A 7872-nucleotide genomic window follows, 5' to 3' on the forward strand; every position below is an offset into this window, starting at 1 on the left:
GAAATTTTTCAATATCCTTTATTGACTCTTACATTCTCTAATTAAATTTATCATGAAGCTTTTTTGCTCTCGTCATGTGAATCGTCAGCTATAAAGAGTATAAAGTATTGAAGTTAAAGGTGTATTCCATTTTTGAAAGAACCTGTCCTCTCTCATTTTTTTAAATTTTATATTTTTAACTGTATATACACACGCAATCTCGTATTACCTCATATTAAATGCATGTTGCGTAATATGTCTTAATATCTATGCAAATCTATCGCAACGCCAGTTCGCACGTAAAAATCTGACTCACTGTTCTTTAAACGTTCGCAGATTCATCTTAGCGTATGCGACCCGTTCCTCCCGATTTACGAGCCAACTACTCGTCGAATTAATAATTTTCGCTACCGCGGGGGTTTCTGTAGCAAGCTCACGAGGTCGTAACCTTACCTGTACACTAGACAAAAGAGTAAACTGAAAAAGGTGTCCGCAGGCGCGAATGAGAAACGGAGAAAGAAGGAAAGTGAGACGAAATCACACACAGGGGCAGCTTGCAATACTCGTACCCTCTCTCTTTCACGTAACAGAGCGTCGCCCAATAAAAACGTCACAAATTCAGGGGCGAAGAGTTTCTGGGTGAACACCGTCTGGTGGCGCCAGGTTACACCACCTTCTCGATCCACGGGGAGTTGCGTAAAGCTCACTGACTCGCTGTCACACGCGGAGTCAGCGAGTGGTGGGGAAGCTATGGAGCGAGATGACATCGCGCGCACACAGAGACGCGGCGAAATCAAATCGACGCCAGCGCGCTTCGAAGGAAGGGCGAGAAAGCGGCAGGACTAAGCATCAGGAGAAAAACAGAGAGGACATTATAAGAAGACAGTTAAAGAGAGAAAGAAATAAACGGAGCTAAAGCGAGAGAGAGAGAATCGAGAGAGAGAAAGAGAGAGAAATAGAGTCCGTAGGGTGGATGAAGAAAACGTAAACGATAGACGGAGTGAGAAGGTAACGGAGAAGGGTTGATCGATCCCGATAAGAACGAGAAAGATGGAGCCATCCCGAGAGAAGCAGAAGGTGACAGAGGAAATGAGACAATGAACATGAAAGAGAAAGAGAGAGATAAATAGGATAGGTGTGGGAGAGAAAGAGAAGTTGTTCCGGAGCAATGAGGGAGACAAAGAGCGGAAGCTTGGCAAGAGGGAGGCAGGTAAAGGCAGAAAGGGGAAGAGAAAGAGAGAGACGGAGATGGAGCGAGAGGGGTTGGTCGACCCTGCGCGTTATCAAGAGCCGCCCCTCCCGGTCGCCCCTATATCCACCCCGACTTTATATACCCCCCGTGCATCTAAAGAGTACATGCATTCGTGTGTGCGGTGGTTGAAAACCCACACAACCATTGACGTGGCTCGTCCCTAGACGCGGCCGGGCGCAGAGCGACGCCGCATGGCGTCGGCGTCGCGAGGTCGTCCCGGCACTAACTCTCTAACGATGGCATCGTCGGCCAACCGCCGCCGGAGGAAGCCGCTTCTTCCGTGGTTCGTAACGTCGTTCCTGGACGATCGGGACGCCCGGACGGGATCGGAGCATTCGGAGCATCCGAGGAGACCAGGGGCACGAAGAGACGAAGAGACCCGACACCCGCGCGAGTGACGTGCAACGCCGGAGCGCCGCGACGCCGACAGTCGTCCGCGGGACGCGTCACGGTCGTCTCACGGGAGACCGGGGACGTCTAGTTCCAGCTGCATCATCCTCCAGTTGGCGTCTGACGTATGAACGGCACACGTCTCTAATCATCCCGTCTCATCTTCCTGCCTGCGCGTCAGCTTTTCTTCAGTTTTTTTTCTTTATTCTTCCGTTCCCCGGCCGTGCGCATTCTTTCCCATTCTATTCCGTTCCTCGTTCTCTACGCCTCCCCCATTTTCGTCTCGTCTCTCGACTCTCGCCCGTTCTCGAGTTTATCTCTCTTTCTCCTCGACGATTGCGTCGAGCGACTGTCCTTCGCATCGAGCCACGACTCAGCGAATCGGCGAACGAAACGGACGGAGCGTATCCACCGTGAACGTCACTCGTAGCATGTAGACCGAGCGGAGCTGTCATTCGTACGTCGCGAAGACGAGATTCGGAGTGCCTTCTGTGATTCGCAATCCCGAATGCCCCCTTCGGAACTCCTCAGTGTGCGGTGCTCGACATACATATCGGAAAAGGATCCTACGTCAGATTTCACATATCGGTTGATTTCAGTTGGCGATGCTCAAATAGGAAATCTACGTGATGACGATGTCGCAAAAATTAACCCGATCGCAGATAGAGAGAGACCCAGACAGAGAGAAGGAACGGAAACGATAACGAGTAATAATATCAGGTCAGTATACTTTCGAATTTCTCGTTCCGCAGTCTAAAAATATTTCCAGGTGTATCGCGACGATCGCGCATAAATGTGTAATAATAACGATGCATGCTTATTGGGGTAAACGAATATTGATCGATTGTCACGCGAGCTGCCTTACATTTCGGTGGAAGATTTCCGCAATGGCCCAAACAGCAGGCAACCAGTCTGACATCTCGGCACGTTGGGCTTCCAAACTCCACGGGCTTTCGAGAATCGTGGGGTCACAGGAAGATGAGATCGTTTTATGACCGATTAGTCATCGTTTGCCCTTTTTTTTTCTTTTCGCGTGGGATCTTTTCAAGAATCGCGTTCAATAAATCTTCGATCTATATTTTCGTTTCCGCGGAACTCCGTGACAAAAACTTTAGGATATCCGCTCTTCCCATTCAATATCCATTAATAACTCGAGTGTTATTTATGTGTTATTATCCATAGGCGAACTCAAGATGGCCATGAAAAGCAAAACGCGTATGGACTTCCACCGTACATTAAACAATCATTTCAATTGGATTGTTTGTCGCAAGATCACTTGCGTCCCACACAAGTCAACAACATTTAATAAACATCTTGTCTCAAACCTAATTTGAATTAGGCCTTGCCCACAATCAGGATTATTTGCGGTGAGAGAAACGCGAATACATCTTTTTACACTTTACACCTTAATTAAAAATTAACCAAAATTTTACCTGAATTAGGAATGGAAGATATTAACGATATCGAGGTCGTCTGCCACTTCATGCCAGCAATTCCAGAAGATACAATGTTAGTCTACTTTACGCGATGCCAGTCTGCCGTCGATCTTATCAGGCTCTGCATCCTTGGCCGGTGCAGTCACCGACGAGGCGTTATCCGATGAGGAATGTGAAACCCCCTGTACGTATACTGAATGTATCCTGAGTGTATTCCTGTCCGGTATACCTTCAGTATACGTAACAGGAGGCTACACCAAACAACGTTGGACTTCTTCTTCGGCGCAATTCCCCAATTATCAATAATCTTCGTGCTATAAAATATAGAACTTTAAGAAGATAGAGAGAATAATAAAAATAGAAACAGAATATAATATATTTCATTTACCTAAGACGCCGCAAATTGTATCTTGAATGTAATTTAAAAACTCTCACAATCAATGTAATAAATTTTGCTACATATGTTCATATACTGACATTCGTGAATTCATTAATTGTACAAAGTGTACCAATAAAAGAATTATGCATACAATTATATAGTTATAATATTAATACATTTAGCATATATATGTATATATACTAACTCTTTTAAATTTTCATATTAAATTGAATCATATATCCATAAAATTATTACATAGGCGTGATATATGTACATACATATGTAAATCTTTCTCTTAGAACAAAAAAATTTCAATTATCTTTCAACAATAAATATTGCCTTTTATTAATCGAGCTTATACGGTAATAATTGATACTGCTAATAATTTAATTAATTGCAATATAGCATTTATTTTATACATCATGTATAAAAGTTAAACTTTCTTCTGTACAACAAGAATTGTATTAGTATTTTTACCCTATCCTCTGTCAAATAATATTAGATATTTAATAAAATTAAAATAATTATGCATTACAGATCGTATTTGATAAAAGCAACACGATATATTTCGAATAAAGCAGTAATGAATTTACTGATATTCTTTTTAAGTACCCCATCTATAAATTAAATACATAGGTCGTAGGTATATTGCAAGTACACGATAATTAATATAACGTTAGAAATCAGAATCACATAATAAATAAACATATATGTATACATTATGAAAATTAATGTATCTTTGGAAAAATCACAGCCACAATATGTATGCCTTCTATAAATGCAGAAATAAAAAATGAGATATGCGTGTGAGTTACGCATATATGATATATAACAAATTTAAAAAATTAGCAATTCCAAAGAAATATTAATTTTCCAAATGCTTAAAACGTTTATTTGTTAATTAAACGTATCTCTGTATTCCAAAACTATTTTAACCTAAATTAAATAATATTTTTAAACTTGCGCTGTACTATTAATAATATTATTTGTCTAAACTATAAAAAATCTATTTTAAATCGATTTTTTATTACACACAATATTAATTAAAACTAACCTTTCAACAGTAGACTTACCTCTCAATATTAATTAAAACTGAAAGAATCAATGTTTCGTCTTACAATTACATATAAAAAGATATAAAAAACAACACAAAAACATCGAAATATTCTATTAATCTATGAATAAGAAGATCCAAGAAACTTCACAACACATGCAATTCCGTGATATTTGTTTTAAATTAAAAAGTATTTTTTGTCTGATTTATAGCTATTCTGCTTCTCTTAAATAATAGATAAATAAAAAAATATATTGAAAACTTTTAATGGATTTTGTTTACATTTAATAAATGTAATTCTGTTTTTGTTTTAAATACTTCTATAATACTAAAGCAAATAATTTACATACAAAGAAATATATATTATTTATTTGCTTGGACCGTGCAGAAATTAAAAGGCGTAAAATTAACTTTGTCATGAAGCACAAGGTCTAATAAATTTTCTCCGAAATAAATATGAAATATATCATTCCATTCAAAGATGACATTTTTAGAATAACCCTTTCTTCGAATTTTATTGTATGAGAGCAAGTTTGACAAACTTTCCCTTTCTTAGAGCGATCATAAAAAAGGGTTAAAATGGAAAGGAATTCAGAACGGTTATGCCGTCGGTTGAAGCGTTTGCAATTGGTGAAGGGTTAGAGAAAGCGACGAACACGATAAAAAAAGAAAGAATTAGAAAGCTAGGAGAGGGTTGTCTAACTAACGGTGGAGCCAGAATTTCACCTTTTCAGAGAAACAAGCCAAAACTCACTCAGTTTCCATCAGTTGACCAACGAGTTTAAACAGTCATAGTCATAAGGATTTTCGAAGCTTTTCAAGGTGCTGTTAGCAAAGCTTCACAGTAGTAGGTAAGTGAATTATTTTGTTGCATTTATTTAAACTTATAAAGTGATTTGTATGTCCTTTTGTTGATAGTAGAGTCCCTAAAGTTAAAAGTCATAGAATTAACCTTTATCTTTTTATTGCAAAGCATTTTTTAAAATTTATCTTTTTAGGCAATAATGTAATTGAATTAATGGTAATAAAGGAGAATATATTAGAAAGAGTATATACGTAAATGTCTTAAAAAATAATACTCTTCAATAAAATACATTCTAATAAAATATGTTTCATATAAAATTATTCTATATATTTTTTGCATATTAAAATAGTTGAAATTAAAAAAAGTTAATTTGATCTGCTTTGTGTTAAAAAATATCTATCTAACAAATATTTAAAATAGCAACTAAATATGTTAATTTAAACACATTAAATATATTTTACGAAGTATAATTCTTAATATTCCGGTAATTCCTACTCCTTTAAGATAATACAAATAATTTTCTATTAAAATACACACAACAGAAATAACATCTAAAATTTTCTATTTACAATACAATTATTTTAAAACAAGTTAGATAAAACACTTAGTTCTTACATCAAAATGATTAACATTATTATCGGGCAATCTCTTGGTTTCAAGAAATGCTATCGCAAACATGAAATAGCCTTCGAGTGCAATATTCCATAAAATAACGAAATAAAAATTGCTGCTCACATTTAAGTAATCATCGCGAGATAAAATTGCGCAAAGTCTCGGCGAAAAAATGCAAAATATGTAAATGGACCAGAAAAGTAACTCCAACTCCTTTTTTGTACGAACGAGGTATCGTGCCATCTTCCGCGAGCGCTTTTCCATCGCGGACATCTAGCGATATCTAGAACATCGAACTCGCGAAATAAATTTCACGTGGCCTCACGGCAAGGAACGCAAAGGGTCGCATAGCCGGAGGATGACTCTGAACATGTCCGACAAACATGAGGAATAATAAAAAATAAACCAAACTTTACTCGTGGCGGAGAAACTGGCGGGGCGAGATAGACGGAATTCGCGGGGCGCGGGGAAGGAAGAAACGGAAGGTAAGGATGGGAATACAGAATTCAGAATGAGACGGACGAGGACGGGGAAAAAGACGTCAGTTTAAAGCGAGAAAAGCTGTGAGGAGGACGGAGAGACGCGCCGTCGGGGATGTCGGATAAAGAAGAGCGTTGAAGGAAGGAGACGGAACGAGAGACACGGCGACGGACGGAGTAAGACGGAAATGGAGAAGCTCTCGCTCTCTGTCTCTCCTCTCACGGCCAATGAGTCGCCGTCGTTTTGATGGCCCAACCCTCGGAGCAACATGGCCGCCAAGTGCAAAAGGGAGCTTAAGTAAGGGTTAGGTTAGGCTAGACTCGTCCTTTCTGGACCCGTCGCTTTTGTGAGAGAGCTGCGCGCCAGTGGAGTGGGGTAGGGTGGGGTGGGGTGGGGTGGGACGTTGTCAGCCATCATGGGATAGGAAATGCAACGCTCCGTATCTCCATGGTTCTGGCAACTTTTGAAATAATGGAAACGTAATCCGCGACTTCTGATAGTCTAAATAGTCGAGATGGTCGTCGCTATTCGCCGGTATTCGCGACGACTATCATCTTAATTGCATATCGCGCTCGGACGGAGGTTTTCCAATATCAAGTGCACACGTGAATTGAACTAATTCCACCGAGAGAAGTTAGGAGATATATCCTTGCAATATATTTTATTGCAAATTACAAAAATGTAGATTGCCACCATACAATTTAGCGTGCAATTTTCCCCCACGATTCTGCTGCGAGTGAGAAACGGGATTAGTTTATCGCGGATTTTATTTTGAAGAAAACAGAGCGGTTTGCGAGCTCAGGACAGGTTGAATCGTGCATGAGGGAAAAAAAGCAAACCGGTTGCTGCCTTCACCGGTTGCTACCAAAAGCGGGTCCGCTAATTTGACATTTTTCACATCGCTCGAACGATCATACATTGAATGGCCAATAATTGGCTTCTAATCCGTAAGTTTCTATGTGTACTGGTATTAACGCAGCCTATGATATCGTGTATATATAATAACGTGGAATTTTGCGAAAATGCAAGATAAGGTAATATATGTTAAGAATCGATCGATTGCATATTTATTGTCTACTTTTATTAAAAGACAATTAAGTATACGTTTATTGCTTTACTTTCAAAGAGATGATGTATGCAAATATTCTCTATCAATAGATACGTCGTGAAATAATTTAAAGTAATATCTAAATTTATAAATATCCTAGCATACGTTAACGTATTAATTAAATGGCTGCTCGAGATTAAGTCAATGTATTTGATCCATTAGACATTAAACAAAGTTTTATGGTATTTAATGCATTTTTTTATAGAGCAATATCACATTTATATTATCAAATATATCATATTATTTTGAGTGTTTTTGATATTATTTTTATGGATTTCAACGTTTTTATAAGAACAGAATTTTAAAAGCATTAGACTACAGATTTATTAATATTAACGATGATTATAATATTAACGAATTCAAATTGCCTTTAAAAA

General features: G+C 38.5%; 1 long non-coding RNA gene across 1 annotated transcript; it reads left to right on the forward strand.

The window, feature by feature from the left end:
- Positions 1–2821: 2821 nt before the first annotated feature.
- On the forward strand, positions 2822–3589 carry LOC112456434. The gene is made up of 2 exons (XR_003040959.1): positions 2822–2988; positions 3064–3589. It is a non-coding gene; the product is annotated as an uncharacterized LOC112456434 (long non-coding RNA).
- Positions 3590–7872: the final 4283 nt, after the last annotated feature.

This window comes from Temnothorax curvispinosus, unplaced genomic scaffold (assembly GCF_003070985.1).
Source record: "Temnothorax curvispinosus isolate PA1 unplaced genomic scaffold, ASM307098v1 QBEX01000632.1, whole genome shotgun sequence".
NCBI classification, from domain to species: domain Eukaryota; kingdom Metazoa; phylum Arthropoda; class Insecta; order Hymenoptera; family Formicidae; genus Temnothorax; species Temnothorax curvispinosus.